Source organism: Macaca mulatta, chromosome 12 (assembly GCF_049350105.2).
Source record: "Macaca mulatta isolate MMU2019108-1 chromosome 12, T2T-MMU8v2.0, whole genome shotgun sequence".
NCBI lineage: Eukaryota > Metazoa > Chordata > Mammalia > Primates > Cercopithecidae > Macaca > Macaca mulatta.
This window is the reverse complement of record NC_133417.1, coordinates 135,965,191-135,991,090: the sequence shown is the minus strand read 5'-3', so window position 1 is coordinate 135,991,090 and position 25,900 is coordinate 135,965,191. Positions and strand designations below refer to the sequence as shown.

Genomic DNA, 25,900 nt, shown 5'->3' with positions numbered 1-25,900 from the left:
GCTGGGAGCGGTGGCTCATGCCTATAATCCCAGCACTTGGGGAGGCCGAGGCGGGCGGATCACTTGAGGCCAGGAGTTGAAGACCAGCCTGGCTAACATGGTGAAACCCCATCTCTACTAAAAATACAAAAATTAGCCAGGTGTGGTGGCGCATGCCTGTAATCCCAGCTGCTCAGGAAGCTGAGGCAGGGGAACTGCTTGAACCCGGGAGGCAGAGGTTGCAGTGAGCCGAGATTGCACCACTGCACTCCAGCCTGGGTGACACAGCAACAACTCTCTCTCAAAAATAAAAAAATAAATAAAATAATGGCTGAGCTCTACCTGTAAACTGCGATTCCACATTCTACTCCAAACTCTCTAAGGAAATTAAGGAAAACAACAAGGATTCGAAGGGTATCAGGGGAGGTGACCAGCAAAGAGCACAATGTAAATGGAAAACAGGCCGATGAGATAAACCAAATGCTACCCAATCAACAAGTACTGGTCACTTGATGCTTTCCTATGACTCAACAGAAAACACAACCCCACCACCGTTGCCAAATATTGGTGGTTTAGACCAGAAGACTAATAATGCAGAAGAGTGTTCCACCTGGGTGGGGCACATATTCCATTTCCTCCCTCCGCAGTTGAGTGAATATAAGTGCAGTGGCTCCTCAGTCAGGGTGGAATGCCTCTGGGATCCTGTGGGCCAGCCCTTTTAGACTCCCTCAGGCCTTCATGATACCTGCGGCCAAAAGCCCTAAAACAGGGCCTACCTTTAAGACTAACGAGAGATAAAGGGCAAAATAACAGGAACGAAGATGTGGTCTGGGTCAAATAACCAAGAAGTCTACGGAATTTGATTCTGGACGCCTAAACAAATGGGAGGGGAAGACGACAGACTCCACCAATCCTCGGAAAGGTCACAGGGTCATTCTATATCACCCCCAGCACCATTTATTTCTGGCAACTCGCCCACTCACACATACCACTCACATAGCTCCAGTGGGTGGTACTAAGGCCTTACATGACCACACCCCTGCTGGCCTCAACCTAACCGAGAGGTTAGGGAGGGGCAAGCTAGACACCGAACAGGAAGTCAGTCTATCCAAGGGCTGAAGTTCCATGATACATACTTAAGAAATGCAGGTGGCCAGATTTTCTATCAGGTGGAAAAATCTAGTCTGCACAGAGATCATGGGGCGAATAAGCAAGGAAGTGCAGTAGGAAATGGACAGTCTTAAAGGTGCCTGTATTCTTGGTTCCAGCTTTTGAGACCCAGATGCACCTCCTTCCTTTTCCCCAAAATAAAATTTTACTAAATCCCTGTTTTGTTGGAAGAAACATGAGAGTTCCAATTAATACAAAGGGCCACCTCTGAGGGCAGGGGTCAGATCTTTCTTCTCTTCACCTTTTAGAGGGCCAAACTGGCTTAGTGCAGGCTGAGAGTGGCACTGTCTTTTATTCTTCCATATACTCTGCATACCTACTTTTGGGGATGGAGATCTGAAATGTGTCATTAACAGGGGAAGAAACAAAGAAAAAATTAAAGTGTAAAAACAGTATGTCTTATTTTTACAAATTGAGAATAAAGTTCAAGATTATACAAGCAAATGCAAATTAAATGTAATTTTTTCCCCTGGCCATCCTAAACTCAACTCCCAAAACGATCTTGTGAAACTCCTGGTATTTCCCTTGGAAACATTTGCTCTAAAACTTGGAAGGGATATGGAAAATAAAGAATTAAACATTACATAAATATGTAAGTATAGGAATACTGCCACACTGTCTCCTTAAACAGTCCTTTTTTAGAGTTATAAGGCATCCAGTAACGACCATTTAAAATCTGCAACTCCCTAATTGCTCTTTCAGTAGTTCCTGAGAAGCTACTTATGGGAGAGTGAAGGAAGAGAGAATTTGGGCAAAAATAGTGTTTACATTCAGAGTCTCCTTTCAAGCAAAGTCAAATACTTTAGAGCCAGAAGTGCTAACAGCATACAGCTCTCATTGAGAAGGAAGAAAAGTCAAGGCAATCTACTGAAACCCCTTTTCGTTTCAAAGAAGGATGCTACAGCTCCAGAAGCAACACCTGAGAATCAAACTACCTTGGGGGTACATCAGGGGGACACCCTAGGACCTGATACAATAGTCTTGCATCCTTAACAGCAAAAAAATGAGAGGAGGCGGTCAAGAAACAGCTAGTCTTGCAACTGCTGAATGGTAAGATGACAATTTATCATCCAAACCAGGGCAAATTGGAGAATGAAGCGGGGCACAATGAATACATACATCAGGACAACAGGCATAAACGTGTGCTGTCTGACAGTTTTGCTCTTGTTGCCCAAGTTGGAGATCTCGGCTCACTGCAACCTCCACCTCCCGGGTTCAAGCCATTCTCCTGCCTCAGCCTCCTGAATAGCTTGGATTACAGGCACACGCCACCATGCCCGGCTAATTTTTTTGTATTTTAGTGGAAACGGGGTTTCACCACGTTAGCCAGGCGGGTCTCGAACTCCTGACCTCAGGTGATACACCCGCCTCGGCCTCCCAAAGTGCTGGGATTACAGGCATGAGCCACCACACCAGGCACTAAACTCTTATTTTTAACTCTTGATTTGATTCTCTTGGTTTTCCCAGGTTTAAAATTGTGACCATCTGCAAATACTGCTATATTCCACCATTTTTTCCAATAGTTCAATAGTTAAATCTTTTATTTGATGTATTCTTGCACTGGCCAAGATATTATCAAACATCAGTGTTACTGGGCATCCTTGTTTTGTTTTCTGATTTCAAGAGTTCATAAAACAAGAATACCTGTTTAACATTGCTATCCTGGCACATACTGGGACAATATAGCCAGAGGTTAAATACTAGCTGGTGCAAACCTCCCAAGGTTCAAAATCAGGCTCTGTGGCTTATTTGCAACTTATCTTTGAGCAGACTATTTAACCTTTTGGCCTATATTTCATAATGTGTAAAATAAGCATAGTAATCTCAAAGCTGCAGGGATTAACTGAGACCATGTTAGTGCTTAAAACACTTACTTGGCACATAGTAAATACCAGGTTTTATCTTCTTTAACAATTTCATATTTAATTAGTTTTGCTGGTGTTTTACTTAGAATGTTCATTGTTTCTGTAAGTGAAACTGGGGCCAGGTGCAATGGTTCATGCTCGTCATTCTAGCACTTTGGGAGGCCAAGGCAGGAGGATTGCTTGAGCCCAGGAGTTGGAGACCAATCTAGGAGACAAAATGAGACCCCGTCTCCACAAAAAGTTTAAAAAATTATAGCTGGGTGTGGTGGCACATGCCTGTAGTCCTAGCTACTCAGGAGGCCAAGGCAGGAGGATTGTTTAGGCCTAGGGGTTCCGGGCTACAGTAAACTAGGACTGCGCCACTGTACTCCAGAATGGGTGATAAAGCAAAACCCTGTCTCAAAAACACATATAAAAGATAAATTGGGGCAGGGTGCGGTGGCTCACGCCTGTAATCCCAGCACTTTCAACATGGCAAAACACCATTTCTACAAAAATTAGCTGGGAGTGGTGGCTCACCCCTGTAACCCCGGCTACTCGGGAGACTGAGGCTGGAGAATCACTTGAGCTTGGGTGGAAGAGCTGCAGTGAGCAGAAAAAAAAAAAAGATAAATTGGAATACAATTTTCGTCCTTTGTAATGTCTTCTCAGTTGTTCTTATATTTTATATTTGATTAGGTTTTTAAGAGTTTAGGCTAGTTTTTATTTATTTTTACTTTTTGAGACGATGTCTTGTTCTGTCGCCCAGGCTGGAGTGCAGTGGTGTGGTCTCAGCTCACTGCAACCTCCCCCGCCAGGTTCAAGCAATTCTCCTGTCTCAGCCCCCAAGTAGCTGGGACCATAGGCGTGTGCCACCACACCCAGCTAACTTTTGCATTTTTAGTAGAGACTGGGTTTCACCATGTTGGCTAGGCTGGTCTTGAACTCCTGACCCCAGGTGATCTTCCTGCCTCGGCCTCCCAAAGTGCTGGGATTCCAGGCATGAGCCACCGCACCTGGCCTAGGCTAGTTTTGTAACATGAATTTGGTATCTTTTGGTATTCTAGCATCTAGAATAAATCTAGTTTATATTTTTTGAAACTTTTAAAGAGAACATATAATTTCTACACGGGTATATATGTTAGGTATATCATTTATATAAGAGTATATAATTTCTATGCTAACTGGGTCTGGAGTACTCCTTCCCCTATCTGGTTGGGAGGCTACAACCTTTAATATATATTTAATATATGCCATAAGTTAAGGCCAGGCACAGTGGCTTACACCTGTAATCCCAGCACTTGGCCACTTAGGGAGGCCAAGGCGAATGGATCACTGCAGCCCAGTTCTAGACCAGCCTGGGCAACATAGTGAAACCCCATCTCTACAAAAAATACAAAAAAGTTATCTGGGCATGGTGGTGCACACCTGTAGTCCCAGTCACTCAGGAGGCTGAGGTAGGAGGATCACTCAAGCCCAGGTTGAGGCTACAGTGAGCCAAGACTGCGCCACTGCACTCCAGCCTGGGTGATAGAGTGAGACATTGTCGCAAAAAAAAAAAAAAAAAAAAAGAAAAGGAAAAAGAAAAAAAAATATATATATATATACACACACACATGCACACACACACATATAGTTAACAATCTATTCAAGTGCTCTACTTCTTAAATACATACATATTTAAATATTTACATACATTTAAAATATCCCCCACCCCTCCCTTTTAGCTTCCATGAGGAAGGCTTGCCCTCTTCCAATTTATATATATTTAAATATTTACATATATTATTAAATATGGTTAACAATCTATTCAAGTGCTCTACTTCTTAAGACAATTCTGAAAAGCAATCAGTTCCACCTTCATTATTAGCTCTTTCAAAGTTGTGTATGACACACAAATTTAGACCCAGTGTCTATGGTTACTTGGTCACTTTCTTCTGGATATACTCCTGTCTTGTTCCTCTTCCCTCTCTGTATTTCGTATTATTCCTTCCTCTTCTCAATAACAAAAGCCTCCATAAAAGACAGTCTTTTGACCTTTTCAAACATCTGAAGGGCATCAGCATACAATCTCGTATGCTAAGCACACTGATTCCTTCTGTCTTCCTTTCACTATGTTTAAAAAGTTGGGGACCTTCTGTAAGACTAAAAAAGAAAAAACATTCCCTGCCCCTCCCTTTCAGCTTCTGTGGGGAAGGGTTGCCCTCTTTCCATCAACTCAGTTTCCAATCACTATGTGAACAAGACCAAGACTAGCTTCTGAGTAAACGAATAGGTTAGCAACGATCTTCAAGAACAGAAATGGATTATTTTAACAATATAAAAACAGAAAGTATTTACTTTGCTGTGTTTACATACAGGAAGATACTAACAGTTCCTAGTTCCTTCCTGCCTACATGGGAAGGTTAAGGCATAGGGATGCAGGCCACCATACCTGTGACTAATGTGCCATATGAGACTCCCCCAAAGCATATTAGATAGCTATAATGAACACAAGTAAAAGGATCCTATAAAGACATCAAAATGAGGCCAGGCGCAGTGGCTCATGCCTGTAATCCCAGCACTTTGGGAGTCCAAGGTGGGCAGCTCACTTGAGGCCAGGAGTTCAAGACCAGCCTGGCCACCTGTAATCCCAGCTACTCAGGAGGCTGAGGCACGAGAATCACTTAAATCCAGGAGGCAGAGGTTGCAGTGAGCCAAGATCGTGCCACTGCATTCCAGCCCAAGTAACAGAGAGAGACTCTGTCTAAAAAAAAATTAATTAAATTAAAAAGCAAAAACATCAAAATGATTTTAAGTCCTAGAAAAATATTCCAATTTAAACTGTACAATTTAATATTTTCAGATAATCTCAAATATGGAAGAACCATGCATTCTTTCAGGAATCCTATCCTGCCCCATCCTTATCTAAGACATTTAATAGAATCCTACTAAAAAAGGAAATAGTTAATAAATGGATGGTAGCTTCTAGAAATCAACACATAGCTCGGACTCTGGCAATCAACATCAAGTGCAGTCTCATGATTTGTAGATTCCATCTTTTCCTTTTATGGAAAAATCGTACTTTTAACTTTCCTAATTTTCTTGCATGGCTCCATTTCATCACAACTCCTCAAAGATCATTGACAGCAACTCAGTCATGAGAAATGAAAGTTCTCTGTGTCCTGAGACATCAAACATCCTGACCAGGAGACTTGATCTCATCTGTTTCTGTATCAGAAATGTCCTACGTTCCAGGATGATGCTACATTCCAGTATCCTGTGGTAGAGGCAGCATGGTAGGTTGCAAGTTCAAGCTCTGTGACCTGGGTTTCAAATCTAGGACCACTTTCTACATGTATAACTTCAGGCCAATTACATAATTTGCTTGTTTTTCTCCATTACTCACCTAAAAGTATGAGGACAAAATTTGATATTAAAAAGGGCTATTAAAAGATTAAACGAGGTAAACTATTCACAGAGGTCTTAAACAATTTATCAGCAGCTAACATACATGTGCTATGTTAGCAATTATTTATTCTTTTTATTACATTCCTCCTGTTCACACAAGTAGAGAATCTGTATGCCTTTATGTTCTTTTCTTTTTCTTTTTTTTTTTTTTTGGAGACAGTCTCGGTCTGTCACCCAGGCTGGAGTGCAGTGGTGCAATCTCGGCTCACTGCAACCTCCACCTCCCAGGTTCAAGCGATTCTCATGCCTCAGCCTCCCAAGTAGCTGGGATTACAGGTGTGTGTCACCACACTCAGCTAATTTTTGTATTTTTAGTAGAGACAGGGTTTCACCGTTTTGCCCAGGCTGGTCTCAAACTCCTAAAAGCCCCAAGGGATCCACCCACGTCAGCCTCCCAAAGTGCTGGAATTACAGGTGTGAGCCACACCACCAGGCCCTCTATGCTATTTTCATACTGAATTGGTACGTGGTGGTGATGCTGATTGGAACCTCTTATTTCAGCAACTTCAGGTCACACTGAAGACAAACTGGAGTATAAAAGAAACAAACTGAGAAACAATCCATGGCTAGAAAACTCAAATGCCTCAGTAGTGCCATTAATATACGAAGTAGCGAGCTATGTTTAAGACAATGGGAACCCCTGGCCAAACAATGCCTCGAGGGCACGAACAGGGCAGGGCAAGACATACGCTGAGTTCTTTTTCCTCCTACCCTCTAATCTCCTGCCCAGGGCTTCTACTGGCCAGACCCAACCAAAGCCCAATCAGCAGGCAGGGGGTTCTGGGTGCCCCAGTGATAGTGCGGCTCTCCAAGGACAGTGTGGGGTGGGGCACTAAAAGGAGGCGAAGGGTCTGGGAGGTGAGACAACTGGAGGATCAACTCAAAGACAACACACTGCAGGAACGTACAGATGAGGACACACCTGCTGCAGAAGGGGCAGCAGGATTTCAGTGATGTGGCTTTGGAGAGTAAAACTTACTCCCCCAAGAATGTTGAATCAGAGACTTGCTTGTCTTCCTGTTTTTGGGGGAGGTTCAACCTTAAAATTTAAGTGGGGGGGTTCAGGAAGCCCAAAGCAGAAAAATGAAAATAAAGTGTCTAAACCAGAAAGGAAAAAAAAAAAAAAAAAAAGATAATGGGAAATCAGGCTCCAACTATTGTAAATCCCCTGTAAATGTCCCTTTTCTTAGGTCAGGACACAAAACTAAACCCCAAAGGCAATATAATACATTGAGAATGGGCAAACTCACTATACCTGCAGAAACGTGGATAAAACAGGAAACAGTAACTTTTTAATTTTAATGAATTAAAACTACAAGAAAGCTAAATTAATAGGTTACAGGTATCGATATATTTGTATTTAATTACAAGCTTATAAAGAATTAAAAAAAAAGGCTTGAATAGCCGCTAAAGTATTCGTTCTTTTCTTTAACAAAACTAAAAATTAAGAAAGTTAAAAAAGAATAGTTTTAAAACTATACAATAATATACTATAAAGCTTGGCAACCGAGTGTCCACTTGCAACTGATACAAAACAACTTTAAGTGGCTCCTTTTCGCTATTTTTAAAACTTACTATTTCAGAGGGCTGAGATCACAACAAATGATACATCCAACTAGAGATCAAGAGTCTAGCTTTACTTGGAGGTTACTTAAACACTTCCACAGTCTTAAAATACTTTTCAAAGTACGTACAGTACAGCAGAAAGAATTTGAGACTTCAACCATCATAAAAGCTAAAATGTATTGGGCACTTAGAGCACACTAGCAGACACACTATGCATGGCATTCTTACTGAATCCTCACAGCTACTTTATGTATAGGTTCTATTATTGCTCTGTTACAAATGAGAAAGCTGAGGAAGAACAGGCATTAAACACCCTGCCCAACAACACACAACCAGGATTTAAATCCTGAATGGCCAGAGCCCCTCCCATCTCATTTCTACACTGAGCTTTCGTTTTCTCACTTATACAACAGTTTGGGGCTGGGCAAGGTGGCTCATGCCTGTAATCCCAGCATTCTGGGATGCTGGTGCAGGAGGATCGCTTCAGCCCAGGAGTTTAAGGCCAGCCTGGGCAATATAGTGAGATCCCATCTCTACAAAACATTTTTTAAATAGAAAAATGAAAGTTTGTATCGTATATTTTCACTCTAACGTAAGTTTATAAATTCATGTAACCTTGTAGTGTCTCTCAAATTGCACGCTGAATTATTTTCGCAGTCCATAAAAAGCATTAAGAAATAAAACAGAAAATATCAGAATGCATTATATGTAGTAAGACCTAAGTACTGTTTCATGAAATTTCTTTTTCAGTTTTGAGAGTGTGTGTATATGTCTTGGGTCACTGATCAAAAATATAATTTCTCACTGCAGGCTGAAAAAAAAAAAAAAAGGCTTGGAAAGCCACTACAATCTTAGTTGAATTTCAACTGATAAAAAATTATCATCCCAATTAGCAAGTAAATGCTTTGAATGCCATACTAATAAGTATGCAAATCAGAGGGTTTCTCAAACTGTGTTCCAGTAGAACCTTTCTTCAAGATGTTTGTGGGTATTTCCTGGGGGGAGGGGGTGTTCTTTCGACCAAATACACTTGAAGGAAGGAAATACAAGGTGCAGTATTTCTCAACTTGCCAATACACACTACTAAAAACTCTGACAAGCTCTGCAGAAAAACAGTAACACAATCACCATCAAAAATAAACATCTGTTTAACTACGTTTAACCCAGTGTTCTCCCAAGTTAAAATCTCACCCTGGAAGCTCTCCTATAAACAATCTCTCATAAGACTGGCATTCTACAAAACACAATCTGGGAAACACGGCTTTATGTGGAACTTATCTGGGAAAAGGGGATCCTCATAACCTTCAATTATCATAGTATGTAAATCACTTTCAAATAAGCACAAATATAGCTGAAATAAAAAGATAAACAGAAAAAAACTGTATTTTGGTTAAGTATTTCATCTCTGCTAAGCAAATTTTTTTTCTTTTTTCTTGAGATGGAGTTTCCTTGTTGCTCAGGCTGGATCCCGGCTCACTGCAACCTCCACCCCCAGGGCTCAAGCAATTCTCCCGCCTCAGCCTTCTAAGTAGCTGGGATTACAGGCACCTGACACCATGCCAGGCTAATTTTTGTATTTTTAGTAGAGACAGTTTCGCCATGTTGGCCAGGCAGGTCTTGAGCTCCTGACCTTAAGTGATCTGCCCATCTTGGCCTCCCAAAGTGCTGGGATTACAGGCATGAGCCACCATGCTGACTGCCAAAGTTTTCTCATACTCTATCCTGGCTAACATGGTGAAACCCTGACTCTACTAAAAATACAAAAAAATTAGCCGGGTGTGGTGGTGGATGCCTGTAGTCCCAGCTACTCGGCAGACTGAGGCAGGAGAATGGCGTAAACCCGGAAGGTGGAGGTTGCAGTGAGCGGAGATCGCGCCACTGCATTTGAGCCTGGGCGACAGAGCAAGAATCCTTCTCAAAAAAAAAAAAAATGTTTTATCATACTATCACATAGCTGTATCATTTAGTATTTATAGAAAGAACGTATTACTATACTCTGAAAACATGAGGTGGGGAAAAGGGGAGAGGAGATCAATTTTAAGAGGTAAAAAACAAAAAACCTCTATTCAAATAAATGACAATCTAGAGACATGAAACTTATATACATATGAAAAACCTGTAACTCACCAATGCTGAACAGCGATGAAACCATACTGTAACTAGAGAGATGGAAGCCAAAAGAGTATCTACATGGGTCATGTTAACAGCCTGAGTTTCTGTCTCCCTGCTATAGAATTCAAAAGTAAATGAACTGGCTGGCTGATCACATGCCATCAAAGCAGGAAAAAACTTGTTTACCGAGAGCTCCTTGAGGCCCGGTCTTTAGAACACTACCTAGCACAAGGGGCATTAAAAACTGCTTAAGCCTGGTGCGGTGGCATCCCAGCACTTTGGGAGGCGGAGGTGGGCGGATCACAAGGTCAGGAGTTTGAGACCAGCCTGGCCAAGATGATGACACCCTGTCTAAAATTAGCTGTGCATGGTGGTGCACACCTGCAATCCCAGCTACTCGGGAAGTTGAGGTGGGAGAATCACTTGAACCTGGGAGGCGGAGGCTGCAGTGAGCCAAGATCGTGTCATTGTACTCCAGCCTGGGCAACAGAGTGAGACTCCGTCCTGAGCAAAAAAACAAACTACTTGTGGACCAAATAAATAACAGACATTTGAGGAATTATGAATGCTAATGGGTGGTGAATATCACCTTTATGTCTTACCAGTGACAGAATCCCGAGCTGCAAAGAACCCTGTGATCTAAGCCAGGATGCCACCTTTACATAGGTAGGGGATTAATACCAACTACAGCGAAAGCATGTTCTTTACATCCCCAAATTTGATTCTACATTTTTGGTCCTTTCTTTCCCACTCTCACTGCCTTTGGTTAACATCTTTCCTTCCCCTAAAACAAACAGCTCGCAGAACTTTTTTTTTTTTTTGAGACGGAGTCTCACGCTGTGTCACCCAGGCTGGAGTGCAGTGGCGCGATCTCGGCTCACTGCAAGCTCCGCCTCCCAGGTTCACGCCATTCTCCTGCCTCAGCCTCCGAGTAGCTGGGACTACAGGCGCCCGCCACCACGCCCGGCTAGTTTTTTTTTTTTTGTATTTTTAGTAGAGACGGGGTTTCACCATGTTAGCCAGGATGGTCTCGATCTCCTGACCTCGTGATCCACCTGCCTCGGCCTCCCAAAGTGCTGGGATTACAGGCTTGAGCCACCGCACCCGGCCGAGCTCGCAGAACTTTACAACACAGTTGTGACAACGAAACTGATGTGAGGCTTGAGGATTTGTTAATAAATAGCCTGACTTATTAAGCTTGTACTTTACAAACATAAAACATTTAGTTCTACAACTACTTATTCATAAGCACAAAGGTAGAAAATTTGAAAATACACATTTTGATGTTACTCTCTTTACCCTAAGCAGAGAACTTCAGTACTATGAAATAACACTAGGCATCTGACCAACTGGGAGAAAAAAGGCTAAAGCACAGTCACATGCCATGAAGTACTCACACAGACTGTAAGACCACCAGCAAAAGGGGAGGGAACCAGTGCAGGAGAAAAAGGCAAGTCAGAAGCCTACATACAAATCACTGAAAATAAGGGAAAGAGAACTTGAGGGGTTTTCAATCTGGGACCCTTGGTGTAATAATGGGATGACTGAAGCCCAGAGAGATGGAGTTACTTGTCCAGAGTGACAACATAATTAGTCACAGAGTCAGGACCCAGCCCAGAGCTTCTGATTCCCAGGCTTCTGTGTTTCCCACTGTAACACAGGCCTCCCATCTTCTCTACAAGAATAATGTGGAAATTAAATACTATCTACTGGCCTAACTAAACTATAAGCCACTAATCAAATTATGACTATACAACTAAAGCATTTGTAATAAACCATCTCTTTTAGATTATAACATGTGGTTACTGCTTGGAAATCTATTAAAATCCAAATTAGGATCTATTTATAAACCTTCATTCTAAAATACTAATTCAAAACTGCTCAGCAAGGAAAACAAAATGATTTCATATGAGGGAGTCATACCCTATTTCAGGGAGCACATATTTTGAAGTGAGGCAGACCTAAGTTCAAATTCTGGCTCAACTGTGCAATGTCTGTGTTATCCTGGACAAACCCCTCACTTTGGTTTCCCATCAATAATGATGTTGGGAACAATACTACCTAAGAGGTTTGCCCAACATTTAGGGTACCTAAATGGTAATTTGTTCCCCCAAGCTAACTAATTTTTGTTAATTTCCCTTGATTCTTTCCTATTTCAACTTTTAACTTCATACACCCCTCCCAAATGACTTGCCAGCTACATCACAAATATTATGAATATTAGTATATTAAACCTTAAAAAAGAATTATATGACAAAGAGCATTTAATATATTTTGAATACAACCTTTGTAAATGTTAGTGAAAAGATTCAAAAGGAGACATTATTGCATAAAGTATGATACTTAATTCAAGTAAACTGGACAAAGAATGAAGAAAACCGGGCTCCAGATTCAGTCCTGTGGCTAATAGGCCATACAACCCTAGGAAAGAGACTTCACTTTGCAGAAAGCTACACCTGTTACCGCTCACAGTGAACCAAACTCTGCTCTAGTTATGGTGGGCCTCAGTGTTCCCACCTGCAGAAAGAACCATTCTGCCCAGGTTGTCTCTGAAGTTCTAAAGTTTCTCCCACCTGGAAAAGCCTATCCTCGGCATCACACAACTTATGTCTAGGCATCTGATATATGGCAGCACATCAGATGTAGCAACTCATTTAATCGTCCTCCAACCCTCTCAGATATTGTCTATTATTACCATCCAAGGAATTCAAGCTAGACAGAAGGAACTTAAGGTTATAGAGCCCACAGCAGAGGAATGAGGGTTCAAAATCTAGGCAGTCTGGCTGCACCTGTGCTTTTAACCACTAGCTAACACTGCCTCTCCAAATTCTATAAATCTAAGAGTGGGCCTTAACTACAGACATGTAAACAGAAACCTGTTCAAGTATTTCTTCCTAGTGCCTCAATACAGCTGACATATAATCTACTGTGAAGGGAGGCAACAGTGACTAACATGTTAACAGTCCGTACCCTGTAAAGAGCAAGTTACAGTTCATTAGACAAGGTCAAAGTAGGAACTTAATTAAGATAAAGCTACACAATGTATGTTCTGTTTCTCAAACATATTACCAAAATAAAGTGTGTGATTTTTTTAACAGTATCGTACTTTTTTGGTCCTCAACAATTTTTGCTAGATAATGCTCCCAAAGAATAATTACCATATAAAACCAAACTGCCACTAAATAATGGCTAGATTTTCTCCATCTTTGAAAATATGCATATGAACACACACACAAACGAACAAGCAAACACAATCTATAACTTAAAACACTATATTCTGAGTACCAAGACAAAAGCTATTAAAGATCATACAAATAGGTATGCACTGGATATGGTCAACATAAATGGCCAAGGCAGGATTTACCTCCCTCCTTTGGAGCCACTTCACACCCGAATGACCTCTTGCAATTCTCTGCATGCCATTCTCCCTTCCTCTGCAGGCTTGACATCACAGCTGCTATAAACCACAATTCTGCTGTCCCCTCACCCCTTCTGTTTTAAAAGTTAAAAGCACTGTGGGACTGGGAAGCTCAGTGAAACAGAAATGGCACAATGAAGGACTAAAACGCACCCCACCCGCCAAAAATGCAGATGGCAACAAGCTGTTAACCTGATTTCATCACCACCAGTCTATGATCTGCCACCTAGGCCCACAGTAACTCTTCTCATAATCCTTGGAGGGCCTGAGAAACTAGGCAGAACACTGATCATTTTATTCACAGACCGGTCTACTCTACAAATGGTGATGGCAGAAATATTTGCTTCACTTTACTCTGCCCCCATATTCTGGACTGTAGAGATTAGGGGAGTTGAGGACAGTCTCTCTTTCCCACTGCAAGACTCCCTTGCAGGAGAATTTTTTAAAAAGTGGTTGGGATCTGGTCGGAGAGTCAGTAAGAGCACATAATGTAAGAACTCTCACACAGTTCAATTCCTTCTGTAATTAAAGAAGGCTCTAATACAAGTCTTCTCACAATAGCCAAAAGATACTGATGACTAAATCGCTACGCAATTTTAGATTACTTGACTTCATAATAATGCCAGATCTTTACACCTCAGTAATAACAAGTCACAAGTAATTTAACCCAGAGATTCGGAGATTTGATCTTTTTTCACACAATTTTATCACACAACAAAGTGTGTAAAAAAAAGTCTACCAAAGTTTTTCTGTTATCCATATTAATCCACATTCCACAGTCCCATTTCTGTAACATGTAAAGACATTCATAAAACCAAATGCCCAATTAAAAGGAGCAATGAAAAAGAGGAAAATGAATTTTTATTTTTATTATTTTTATTTTATGTATATGTCTTTCAAGATGGGGTATCACTCCGTCACCCAAGCCGGAATGCCATGATCACAGTTCACTGAGGCTGCAAATTCCCGGACTCAGGCAATCCCTCCTGCCTCAGCCTCTTGAGTAGCTAAGACAACAGGCACACACACCACCATGCCCAGCTAATTTTTTCATTTTTGTAGATATGGGGTCTTGCTATGTTGCTCAGGTCAGCCTCCACCTCTTGGGCTCAAGCAATCCTCCCACCTTGGCCTCCCAAAGCATTGAGATTATAGGAGTAAGCTACACCCCTCGCCCTGAACTTTAAAAATAGGGCTGGAAGTCGGTGTGGTGGCTCACGCCTATAATCCCAGTGCTTTGGGAGGCTGGGGCAGGAGGATGGCATAAGACCAGGAGTTCAAGACCAGCCTGGGCAACACAACAAGACTCCATCTCTTTTAATTAAAACATTTTTTAAATTAAAAAATAAAATAGACCTGGAATAGAAACAATGCCAGAAATGTAACCAAAAGACAATACCTAAAACGAAATTCCGTCCCACTATTCAATTTTATTTTGGGGGGGTGGGGTTGGGGAAGTTGGATTTGTGTATTTTCTCATGGCAGATGGCAAAACTGTGAGTGATTAGTCATCAATCTGGAAAAAAGGCTCTTGGGAAAGTATGGCAGTAACTAAAGAAATCTATAATCCCACAAAAGTTGATCAAAACAGAAAACTTTAGTAAATATTCCAAGATAATAAAGACCCTGTGTGGCATACACATTTGCAATATACAAATATTCAAAAAAAATCAAGTTACCAAACCCCATACTTACACTGGACTTTATTAGCAGTTTTTCTATATTAACTTTAGGAAACGTACACAGCCTTACTCAGCATCTCACTTTATACGTGATGAAACAGAAACAGAGATCTTATTAATACACCTTAGAATGCAAAATACATGGGAAAAAACTGACTTAGTACAAGAACCTGAAGTAGAAAATGTTAATGAAGGGAAGTAAGCTGCCTTGAAATTAAAATACAAATATTCAGGCGGGCTTGGACGCTCACACCCGTAATCCGTGCACTTTGGGAGAGGATTACTTGATCCCAGCAGTTCAAGACCAGTCTGGGCAACATGGCAAGATCCGGTCTCTATAAAAATACAAAAATTAGCTGGATGTGATGGTACAAGCTTGTGGTCCCATCTACGGGAGGCTGAAGTTGGAGGATGGCTTGAGCCTAGGAGGTTGAGGTTGCAGTGAGCCGTGTTCGCACCACTGCACTTCAGCCTGAGCAACAGAGAACCTGTCTCAAAAACCAAAACCAAGAAAGCAAATACCACCCATTTGTTATAGTATCAAACCATTTCATGAAATATTCTATGCTGATATCCAGCCTGAATCTTCGTGTTATCATGGTCAAAAAATAGTTACCCTATATGGATGGCCCTAGTGTAGAGACTATTTTTCAGGAGCGAAGTGGGAGGTAGGAAGGGACACTGCATCGCCGTCTGTGGGGGATGGTATACCAGCCATGATCATAATCTTTTGACAGCATCCTTTTAGAAGTCCATTCACTCCTATAGCAGAGATCTGTGTGCTTTCTTCCTCTTCCATACCTCATGACAACACACATGCTGCCAATAAAAACTTTATTCAACAAGCAAGAGGATCCAAGTCTTACAGAGAAAGTAATAAATGTACTTGAAACAAGAAGCTTTTAGAAAAAGTTCTGTCCACACTAGTAGTTATTAAGCGTAACTACTGCATTTCATCTGACGTAAATAATACAACCTTGTCAGGAAAACATAACACGCTTAAAAGATTTCCATTCCTGAGTAAAAATTTTTTATCTAAAGATATTTAATGATAAGAAAAGCTTAGGGATATGTGTGTGTATACATATGCATACAATATATTTCATTATGCAGAGAAAAAATACACAGAAAAAGACTGGAAAGAAAATACGCGAAAATGTTAACAGTAACCAAATCTAAGTGGTAAGATTATAGAAAATGTTATAAAGATTTTCTAGTAATCCCTGAATTTTGCAAGCTTTGACAAAGATCATGTATTATTTTGAAACGTAGAAAATTTTTAAACTGCAAAAAGGTGGCATTTGAATGCTTACAAAACTTAGGCCCTAAGCTGCTTTCACAGATTGTATATTCTAGATTTCAAATACAGCTGCTGATTACTTCCTAGCAATTTGAAGAAACTACAAAATAAAGCTAAACACTTTCACTTCTGGCTCTACTATAAAGATCTCGCAATAAAATAAAAATAAAAACAAAGTTTTACCTTTCTACAAAAAGGTCTACGTCCGGTTTTCTACAGAATATTAGTAACTATTTTTAAAAAATCGTCAATTTGTTCTTTTACACAAATGCCACCTCAAAGAATGTAGGTTTAACTTAGTAATTCCAAAGTACAGACGCCTAATACAAAGTGCAATAAGTTTTTATGCATTTTAGCGAACGCACAAACAGAAACACCTTCTGTGTGCAGATGAGCTTATTTTATATACACCTTTTCATTACCTCTTAAGAGCCTGACATCTAATGAAGCTTTCTGCAAAGGTACTTTGCTTAGCTTGGGCATGGATTTACTTGAATATCTGGGAAGCTGTCAAAATCGATCTGAAACTGCATTATATTCAAGGCACAGAATGTCAACTCCTGACTGGGCCTCCTTCTCTCTTCTTTCACAAGAGCGCCTTTAATATCCCCTAGCCTACATTTCCGGGCTCATGAGTCACTGAGAAATGAGCTCTAAGTTTCTCTCAGAACGCTGCTCAAATAGCTCCTCTACAGCATTCAAGGATCTGGCCCCAAAATACCTCTTTAGCCCCATACCCCCCGCCCCCTGCACCACGCCAACAAACGGAATTATCCATGATTTCCAGGCTTTGTCTTCTCGTTTTTGCTGCCCCTTCCACACATCTCTTCTGCAACCCTCCTCTCCTAAATCCCATCAGGCCTTCAAGACTCTGCTCAGCACCCCCCGCCCAGGACGCCTTCCAGGTTTCTGCTAGGCAGAAGTGATCGGTTCGGTTTTTCCGGGTGCCCTTCCAGCACTCTGTCGTTCTTTCACAGGACTTATCACCTCCTTCCCGGTATCGCAGTTATTTGTGTACTCGTCTTATCTCCCACACCAGAGCCTAAGCTCCTCGGGGGAGGGGACCGGGGCCCGCTTCACCTTTGAATCCCTCCGGCGCGGGTCGACTACGGCGCCTGCACGCAGTCTGCGCTCCGGGTGATTCCACTGAACTCGAGAACGCTCCGACCGCACAATTCCTAACCAGAAATCAGTTAGGCATTTTCCTGAATTGATCACAACGCTGGTATCTGCCTCCCGACAACAGGAAGTTTACCAGGGGCGGGAGCGAGGCGCCGGAGTCCGGGTGCAGCCGGTGACAGTTGACCCGGTCCGCACTTCCCCGCCCTCCCGACTCCGGCCCGGATCACCCCGAGCCGCCAGCCCCGCCTGAGAACCACGGAGGGGGCGGCAGGAGCGCCTGGACCGCAGGCCCCCGGGAGCCCCACGCCGGCGAAGGCAAAGGGAGCGTCTCAGCGAGGGCTGGGGCCGAGCCGGGAGGAGAGGGCAGGCCGGGCCCGGCTGCTCCCGCTGGCTCCGGGGCCCAGCTGGGCCGGGGCCGCCGCCACCCAAGAAAATGGAGGCAACCCCGGGGCCGGTGAGGGCCCGGCGGGACAGGCGGAAGCCGGGCAGCCGCCGCACCACGAGCAGGGCCGGGCCGGGGGTCACTCACGGGGCTGGGCCAGGCGTTCCCTTCTCTGCCTCCGCGTCGTCGCCGTCGCCGTCCTCGGCCGCCGCCGCCTCGGGCTGCTCGTTCGGTCCCCGCGGCGTGGCTCGGACGCTCGGCCCCTCCGTTGTCTTCCGCCCGTTCCTGCTCCCGGCGACGGGCTCCCGCGGCGGCGGCGGCGGCGGCTGCGCGGGCGGACGGCGGCCCAGGGGCTCCCGCGGCTGCCGCCGCGCTGCTGCGTTCACTTGGGTTGCCGCTGCTGCTGTGGGGCCCGGCGCCGCCTTAGTCTTCGTCTGTGCCCCCGCCCCGGCGCCTGAAGGTTCTGTGTCTCCCAGGCCGCGCCGCTCCACGATCCCCTCGCCCAGCCCGCGGCCCGAGCCCGGCTTTGACGTGCGCACTGCGCAGCCGCCGAGGACGCGACGACGGGCGGCGCCGCAACGCCCCCTTCCGCCTTGGGCGCCCCCGAGCGGCTGGCGGACTCAGGGCGCCGCGAGTTGGCGCGAGGCCCGAACGGGAGGGGCCGCAGAGAAAAGCACAAGTCAACCCCCGCAGTTCCTCTTCCTCCGCCGCAGCTTCCAAGGCGGGGCTCATCCCCTTCTGTTCCGCCTGAGCGCTCTTCCAGCGGGAATCGCACGCCCACTTTGAACGACCACTTCCTCAACTCTTCAGGCTTAATTCTGCGAAAGGCCTGGATCCCACTTTGTGCAGACCGATTCTTTCTTGCTTGCGAGGAGCAGATCACTTCATTTTAGCTTCCAGGGGCACACAGCATAGAAAGTGCCGGAACGTTCCAGATTAATGGGAACATTCCTATTTAAATCAGCAACCTGGATTTACATCCTGCTCCACCATTTGCTATCTATGGGCTGTTTCACATCCTTGTGCCTGGATTTCCTCACACGTTAGAAAAAAAAGAGGTATATAATAATATAGTGGTACCAGCCACGGGCTTCTGAGGATGAACGGGACAGTGCATTGCAAAGCTCTGACAATGGAGCCCGGCACATACAAATGCCATATGTGTGTATTTTCGTTTATTTTTAATGTGTAATGAACTAGTTTTTAATGTTTAATGAACTATTTTTTTTAGCGCCTCCTGTACGCCAGGGGGTGGGGCAGTGAGCGAAACAGTCCCTGCTCCTAGCGCAAACAGTTGACAAATAATTGACTAATAAACCTACAGGTATGTATAATACTGGACAGTTAGGCCAGGCGCGGTGGTTCACGCCTGTAATCCCAGCACTTTGAGAGGCCGAGGTGGGCGGATCACGAGGTCAGGAGTTCAAGACCAGCCTGGGCAACACGGTGAAACTCTGTCTCTACTAAAAGTACAAAAAAAAAAAATTAGCCGGACGTGGTGGCGGGTGTCTGTAATCCCAGGTACTTGGGAGGCTGAGGCAGGAGAATCGCTTGAACCCGGGAGGCGAAGGTTGCAGTGAGTCGAGACCGCGCCATTGCAGCGAGACTGTCTCCAAAAAGGAAGCAAAAAAATACTGGACAGTTAAAAAACACCACTGGGTGAGGAGGGGAGAGAAAGCAGGGTATTGTTATTTACAGCGCTCCTTCAGGGAGCAGCTTCCTGGAGAGAGAGTGCCTGCGAGCTTTCTGCATGGAAAGGCAGAGGGAATAGCAGGACCAAGGCCTGAGGCCAGAATGTGCTGGCTCCAGGCCCCAGAGAGGACAGGAGATAAGGAAGGAGTGCGGTCCTACCAACCAAAGTTAGGACTTCCTGTTTTTACTCTCAAGGAGATGGGAAGCAATTTGAAGGGTTTTGAGCAAAGAAAGGACATGGACTGACATTTCAGAAGGATCCCTGTGGTTGTGGTATGAGGACCAGACTGAAAACCCTTTTAGCAGGGGGACCGGTGAGAAGGCTGCTGAAATCAGCCAGCTAAAAGATAAGGCTCGGTTCAGCAATCCCAGCGCTTTGGAAGGCCAAGGTGGGTGGATCACCTGAGGTCAGGAGTTCGAGACCAGCCTGGCCAGTATGGTGAAACTCGTCTCCACTAAAAATACAAAAATAACCCCAGCTACTTGGGAGGGTGAGGCTGGAGAAGTGCTTGAACCCGGGAAGCGGAGGTTGCAGTGAGCCAAGATCGTGCCACTGCACTCCAGCTTGAGTGATAGAAGGAGACTCCCGGCTGGGCGCGGTGGTTCACGCCTGTAATCCCAGCACTTTGGGAGGCCGAGACGGGCGGATCATGAGGTCAGGAGATCGAGACCATCCTGGCTAACACGGTGAAACCCTGTCTCTACTAAAATAAAAAAAAAACATTAGCTGGGCGTGGTGGCGGGTGTCTGTAGTCCCAGATACTCAGGAGGCTGAGGCAGGAGAATAGCGTGAACCCAGGAGGCGGAGCTTGCAGTGAGCCGAGATTGCGCCACTGCACTCCAGCCTGGGTGACAGAGCGAGACTACCTCTCAAAAAAAAAAAAAAAAAGCTCGGTCCAGGGTGGTGGCAGTAGAAGAGTAAAATGGTCACCTCTAGACATATTTAAAAGGTGGCTCACGCCCGTAATCCCAACACTTTGGGAGGCGGAGGTGGGAGGATCATTTGAGGTCAGGAGTTAGAGATCAGCATGCTCAACATGGTGAAACCCTGTCTCTATTAAAAAACACAAAAATTAGCCAGACGTGGTGGCTGGCACCTGTAATCCCAGCTACGTGGGAGGCTGAGACAGGAAAATCGCTTGAACCCCAGGGGCGAAGGGAGGCAAAGGTTGCAGTGAGGGGCAATTGCAGTGAGCCAAGATCGTGCCACTGCACTCCAGACTGGGCAATAGAGTGGTACTCAGCCTCAATAATAAGAATAATAATAAAAGGTGGCTCATACCTGTAATGCCAACACTTTGGGAGACAGAGGCGGAAGGATTACTTGAGGCAAGGAGTTGAAGACCAGTCTGGGCAACATAGACTCCTGTTTCTAGAAAAAAAAAAATTAGCCAGGCGTGGTGGCATATGCCTGTGGTCCCAGCTACTCCAGAGGTTGAGGAGGGAGGATCACTTAAGCCTGGAGAGGCGAGGCTACAGTGAGCTGTGACTGTGCCCCTGTCACTCCAGCCTGGGCCACAGAGTGAGACCCTGACTCAAGTAAATAAATAAATAAATAAAGGGTAAAGCTAAAAGGATTTTCCTGACTTCTAATTTTTTTTTTCTCAAGCAACTGGAAAATACAATTTGGTGATATGGTGAAAATTTAAGCAGAAACAGATGTGAAGGGAGGAACTTGGGAATTTATTTAGGGACATATAAAGTTTGAGCTGCCTGTTGGACATCCAAGTTGGAAGTCGGACTTAAGAGTTCAGAGGAGAAGGCCGGGCGCGGTGGCTCACACCTGTAATCCTAGCACTTTGGGAGGCCAAGGCGGGCGGATCACGAGGTTGGGAGTTGGAGACCAGCCTGACCAACATGGTGAAACCTCGTCTGTACCATCTCTAATAAAAATACAAAAATTAGCCGGGTGCTGCGGCTTGCCTCTGTGGTCCGAGCTACTCCAGAGACTGAGGCAGGAGAATTGCTTGAACCTGGGAGGCAGAGGTTGCAGTGAGCTGAGATCGCGCCACTGCACTCCAGCCTGGGTGACAGAGCGAGACTCGGCTTAAAAAAAAAAGTTCAGGGGAGAAGTCTCTACCAGAGACAGAATTTAGGTAGTTCTCAGAGTAGGCAAAACCTCTGGACTCAGTGAGATCCTTTAGGATGTGAGTGTTAGTACTAAGCCCAGTCCCCCAACAATGACAGGTCATGGAATGATAAGGAACCAGTTCCTGAGGGGGAGGAGCCAGTGTGGTAGGAAGAGATCCAGGAAAATATGGCCAGGCATGGTGGCTCAGGCCTATAATCCCGGCACCTTGAGAAGCGGAGGCAGGCGGATCACTTGAGGCCAGGAGGTCAAGACTAGTCTGGCCAACGTGAAACCCCATCTCTACTAAAAATACAAAAATTAGTGGGGCATGGTGTTGCACGGCTGTAATCCCAGTTATTCAGGAAGGTGAGGCAGGAGAACCGCTTGAACCTGGGAGGTGGAGGTTTCAGTGAGCTGAGTTCATACCACTGCACTCCAGCCTGGGTGACACAGCAAGACTATGTTTAAAAAAAAAAAACGGAAAGAGAGAAAGAGAAGGAAGGAAGGAAAAGAAAAAGAAAAAAAGAAAGAGAAAAGGAGGGGGAGAAAGAAAGAAAAGAGAAGAGAAGAGAAAGAGAAAGGAAATGAGTAAAAAAAAAATCATCTTCTGGGAGATAAGGGACACCTTTCAGTGGGGAGGCTGGATCTCTGCTGCCAAATGTGGCTTATAGTTAAGTAAGGTTACTATTGGTCATTGATCTCAGCTCCACCAAGGCCACTCAGAGGCCACTCCTTGGTTAAGAGCTGTTTTGGTGGCGAGGTAAGCGGCAAGGCCTGATTGGAGTAGTCTTTAGAAAGAATGAGACTAGTCAGGCACGGTGGCTCACGCCTGTATTCCCAACACTTTGGGAGGCCGAGATGGGTGGATCACCTGAGGTCAGGAGTTTGAGACCAGCCTGACCAACATAGAGAAACCCCGTCTCTGCTAAATAAAAAAATTAGCCAGGTGTGGTAGTGCATGCCTGTAATCCCAGCTACTTGGGAGGCTGAGGCAGGAGAATCACTTGAACCTGGGAGGTGGAGGTTGCAGTGAGCCGAGATTGTGCCATTGCACTCCAGCCTGGGCAACAAGAGCGAAACTCTGTCTGAAAAAAAAAAAAAAAAAAAACCCAGGCACGGTGGTTTATGCCTGTAATCCCAGCACTTTGAGAAGCTGAGGCGGGCAGATCACCTGAGGTCGGGAGTTCAAGGCCAGTCTGACCAATGGAGAAACCCCGTCTCTACTAAAAAATACAAAATTAGCCGGGCATGGTGGTGTGCACCTGTAATCCCAGCTACTCGGGAGGCTGAGGCAGGAGAATTGCTTGAACTCTCTAAAAAAAGTTAAAAAAAAAAATCGCCAGGCACAGTGGCTAATGCCTGTAATCCCAGCACTTTGGGAGGCTGAGGTGGGCAGATCACCTGAGGTCAGGAGTTTGAGACCAGTCTGACCAACATGGAGAAACCCTGTCTCCACTAAAAATACAAAATTAGCCATGCGTGGTGGCGCATGCCTGTCATCCCAGCTACTTGGGAAGCTGAGGCAGGAGAATCACTTGAATCCGGGAGATGGAGGTTGCAGTGAGTCAAGATTGCGCCATTGCACTCCAGCCTGGGCAACAAGAGCGAAACTCCATCTCAAAAGCAGGAGGGGAGGGGAGGGGAGGGGAGTCCCTAGAAAGAATGGGGGCTCTAGAAAGAGAGACCATTGGTGTAGAGAACATTTTCATGAAGTTTTGTTTCTTAAATGCTGGTGGGAATGATTCAGTTGTGAGGGAAAATGGGATGATGAGGGTTGGGGGGTGTTTTCTGGAGAGCTGTCCCTGAGTGAGTGAGAAGGGAAAGATGCAGAGTGCACTGGAAGGTCTGGCCTTGAATAGGAGCAAGGCAGGTGAGGTCACGGTACCAGGAGGGCAGGCAGAATGTGGGCAGAGGCAGGGAGCCAGGTAGACGAGGTTCCTGGAACTTGTGGATAGTCCCTTCCGAGGGCTTCGATTTCCTCAGGGAAACAGGAAGAAGTCATTCATTCTCTCAGTGCAGAGAGGGAGGAGGTGTTGGAAGTTCCAGGGGAAAGGAGCAGGTGTAAAGGACCAGTTGGCAGGGTTCTTCCATGTTTTCCAGCAGCCACATTTTGCTGGGAAGGTGGGGAATTCGATTCCACCAGAGTTGTTTTTGCTAGATAATTCCATGGAGGGAGACAGGGGAAAGGAAGGTGAAGGTACCATAAGGAAGTAATAATTATGGTGGACTGTTGAATCCACGCCTGTCCAGGAGGTAGTGAGGAGGGGTTGTGGGCGGTGGGAGGAGAGATGCCCATGGAGAAGTGGCAGGATCAGTGGATGGTTGGAATCAGCACAGTAAGGGAGTGAGCTGGAAAGAAGAACGTGCTGGTTGGAGAGCCAGGTCGCTTGCTCCTGAGATTATGGAAGGAGTGGTTTTCAGGAATGATAAGGCCTGGGGCAACTTCTCGAACTATGTGAATTTATAATGTGCATCTCCAGGGGATCTTGCAGAAATGTAGATAGTGGTTTTAGTGGTCTGGAGTGGACCCCTGATTCTGCATTTTTAACAAGCTGAGATGGGGAGGAGTGGAGGAAGATACTGATTTTTTTGTTTGTTTGTTTGAAATGGAGTCTCTCTCTGTCACCCAAGCTGGAGTACAGTGGTGCGATCTCAGCTCACTGCAACCTCCGCCTCTCGGGTTCAAGCGATTCTCCTCCTTCAGCCTCCCAGGTAGCTGGAATTACAGGCACCTGCCACCACGCCAGGCTAATTTTTGTATCTTTAGTAGAGATGGGGTTTCACCATGTTGGCCAGGCTGATCTCGAACACCTGACCTCAGGTGATCCACCAGCCTCGGCCTCCCAAAGTGCTGGGATTACGGGAGTGAGCCACTGCACCCTGCCAGATACTGACGTTATTCTGATTATTGGCATGATACCAAAACCTCAATAAATGCAACACACACAAAAATAGAAAACTAGACTAACCTTGCTCATGAACCTAGATAGGCAGATAGATGGAAAACCTAACTACAAATTATGAAATATAAGGAAATTGTCAGCATGTTTAAAGTCCATCCCAACCAAGCACAGTTTATCTCAAGCATATTGGACGCTGTTAGAAAAACCAGCCGTTCTCACTGAGAAGGAGGCCCACAGGGGCTGTGGGGCTGGACTCAGAGAGAAATCAGCTGAGGAAACATCTTACCGCCCTGGAAGTGAGGAGGTGCAAGTTTGCTGATGTCCCTCGGTTTCTCTTTGCTAACTGAGAAAGGGTGGAAGGAAGGTGACCAGCCCTCACACATGAGACTGTAAGTGATGTCGAATTTTGAAACTTTGTTAATTAGGACATTTTTTTAATTTTTAAGATGAGAATTCTTTGTAATTGTAGGCCCCAAGAGAGGCTTTTACTGTCCTGACACTCCACAAAAACAAGTGTGGACCCAATTTCCCACAGGAAAAAAAGTGCACGGGGATGGATAATCCCATATACAGGCTTTTAATTGCTTTGCTTTAAGGGTCACAGTCAGATTCCACATTAATGCCTTAACTGGGAGAAACAGCTGAGAATTGTAGCAGCAACACAGTAGACATTTCTGATACACGGGTTTGTAACAAACTCCGAAACCAAACTGGAAGGAATCATGTCATTTGGCCACTTGAATGTACACTGGGAGACATCTTCTAAACCCTTCTATTGGGAAGACCTTTCTATTAAAATACTTCTCTGTAGGCACAACCACTTTCTAGAGAATTCTCCCACGTGTTCATCATGAAACCCTTTTGAACAGAGGCCCTTCGTTCTCTAATGAGGGCCCACAGATCTCAGGGTTATAAGGCAGTGCCATGATTCTCCTTGAGTCAGTGCTGGCTCTCTGTGAACCTTCCATCACTTTCATTTCCCTTCCTCTCCCCCTGCAGCTTGGAGGTAGGATGAAGGCACCTCCCTGCCTTGATCAGATCATCTATGAAAGGACTTTGGAGGCTGACTCACAGCTTCCCTCCCCACCCCACCTGGTGCCTGACCTGACTTCTCCTGGGCAACACAAGTGCCACTCATGCCATCTATGGGGTCATAGTTCCCTTGTATTCTCTGGCCCAGTGACCTTCACTTCCACTCCACTTCAAAAA

General features: G+C 44.9%; 1 protein-coding gene across 8 annotated transcripts in view; it reads right to left on the bottom strand.

The window, feature by feature from the left end:
* Positions 1-18,567, bottom strand: part of CAB39 (calcium binding protein 39) — a 105,111-nt gene extending 86,544 nt beyond the window's left edge. For 6 of the 8 annotated variants that reach the window (XM_077956483.1, XM_077956480.1, XM_077956478.1 and 3 more), the window contains exon 1: positions 18,173-18,567. The gene's annotated coding sequence lies outside the window, so the exon portion shown is untranslated. 8 annotated transcript variants of the gene reach the window in all.
* Positions 18,568-25,900: the final 7,333 nt, after the last annotated feature.